Below are 2,496 nucleotides of genomic sequence, written 5' to 3' on the forward strand. Positions count from 1 at the left end.
TATGCTAAAGATTTGCACAGCAAAGGAAACCATAAACAAAACAAAAAGAAAACCGACAGAATGGGAGAAGATATTTGCAAATGATGTGACCAACAAGGGATTAGTCTCCAAAATTTACAAACAGCTCATGTTGCTTAGTATCATCAAAACAAACAACCCGGGCTTCCCCGGTGGTGCAGTGGTTGAGAGTCTGCCTGCCGATGCAGGGGACATGGGTTTGTGCCCCGGTTCGGGAGGATCCCACATGCCATGGAGCGGCTGGGCCCGTGAGCCATGGCTGCTGAGCCTGCGCGTCCAGAGCCTGTGCTCCGCAACGAGAGAGCCCACAACAGTGAGGCCCGCGTACCGCAAAAAAACCCAAAAACAAACAAAAAAAACAACTGAATCAAAAATGGGAAGAAGACCTAAATAGATATTTCTCCAAAGAAGACATACAGATGGCCAAGAAGCACATGAAAAGATGCTCAGCATCGCTAATTATTAGAGAAATGCAAATCAAAACTACAATGAGATATCACCTCACACCAGTCAGGATTGCTATCATCAAAAAATCCACAAACAGCAAATGCTGGAGAGGGTGTGGAGAGAAGGGAACCCTCCTACGCTGTTGGTGGGAATGCAAATTGGTACAGCCACTATAGAGAACAGTATGGAGGTCCCTTAAGAAACTAAAAATAGAGCTACCACACGATCCTGCAGTCCCACTCCTGGGCATATACCCAGAGAAAAACATGGTCTGAAAGGATACATGCACCCCAATGTTCATTGCAGTGCTGTTTACAATAGCCAAGACATGGAAGTAACCTAAATGGCCATCAACAGAGGAACAGATAAAGACGATGTGGTACAGATATACAATAGAATATTACTCAGCCATTAAAAAGAATGAAGTAATGCCATTTGCAGCAACATGGATGGACTTAGAGACTGTCCTTCTGAGTGAAGTAAGTCTGACAGAGAAAGAGAAATATCGTATGATATAACTTATATGTGGGAATTTAAAAAACAAGATACAAATGAACTTATTTACAAAACAGAAACAGACTCAGAGACTTAGAGAATGAATTATGGTTGCCAGGGGGGAAGCATGGGCAGGAGGGATAGCTAGGGAGTTTGGGATTGACATGTACACACTGCTATATTTAAAATGGATAACCAACCAGGACCTACTGTATAGCACAGGGAACTCTGCCCAATATTCTGTAACAACCTAACTGGGAAAAGAATTTGAAAAAGAATAGATACATGTATATGTATAACTGAATCATTTTGTTGTACAACTGAAACTAACACAACATTGTTAATCAACTATACTACGATATAAAACAAAAGTTAAAAACAAAAAAAAAAGAGCTTGGATGTTATCCTAAGGCCAAAGGAATTTACGCAATGGTTTATACAGGTTAGCAACAGAAATTATTATTTTTTGGTAAAGTGTGGATTGGAGGAGGATGAGGATGAAGGTGTATGTTGTAGAATGAAGGTTTGTGTCCCCACAAATTTATATGTTGAAATCCTAACCCCCAACGTGGTTCTATTAGGAGATGGGGCCTTTGGGAGGTGATTAGGTCATGAGTGTGGAGTCCTCATAAATAAGATTAGTGAAAAAAGAGACCAGAGGGTGTACTCTCACCTCTTCTGCCAGGTGAGGACAAAGCAAGAAGATGTCTATGAACCAGGAAGGGGGTCCTCATCAGACACAGAACCTGCTGGCACCTTGGTCTTAGACTTCTCAGCTCAAGAACTGTGGGAAATAATGTTTGCTATTTAAGCCACTCAGCCTATGGTACTTTTCTTACAGCAGCCTGAATGGGTTAAGACAGTATATATTTGCATGAAATGATAAGAAATGATGGAGGCACCAACTGGACATAAAGAAGAACTATTTCGGTGACATAACCTGAAGAACGTGACGAATGAGAGTGGTGAGGATGGGGAGGCATCTAGAATCATTTCTACCTGGGGTACCTTGGTAAGTGCTGGTACTGCTCACAAGGAAAATAATGAAATAGGAGGTAGAGAAGCTTTATGGAAAGGAAAACAAGAAGTTCGTTTGGGACCTTTTAAGTTAAAATTTTGTGCATTTCTACTCCTGGGATAACCTGAGGCAACCGCACAAAAGGCAATCAGAAGCGTAGATTCTGGAGCTCCAGGAAGAAGGCTAGTGTGTGTCTCTTCCTCTGTGTGTCCCCGAGCTTACCACCTGGCCCTGGCATTAAATCTATTCATTCCAGGTCTTTGATGATGGGAGTAATTATGGTGCTAATGATGATGAATCTTTAATAAGGTGTGTACTTTATCAGTGTATGACACAGTTTTTAGGTAAGGCTGAATTTTTCTGAGGTTGGGCTTGAAACAATTTGGATGATTCCATTAAATTATTCTCTCTCTCTATTGTGTTGTTTCCTTTGATGTGTCCTTTGTTTGTAGCCAGAGACTCTGACTAGTGTCTTCTGGGAAACCCAGGGTCCATGGAGTGGTCTGATGCTGCCCATG

This window comes from Phocoena sinus, chromosome 2 (genome assembly GCF_008692025.1).
Source record: "Phocoena sinus isolate mPhoSin1 chromosome 2, mPhoSin1.pri, whole genome shotgun sequence".
Classification (NCBI taxonomy): Eukaryota; Metazoa; Chordata; class Mammalia; order Artiodactyla; family Phocoenidae; genus Phocoena; species Phocoena sinus.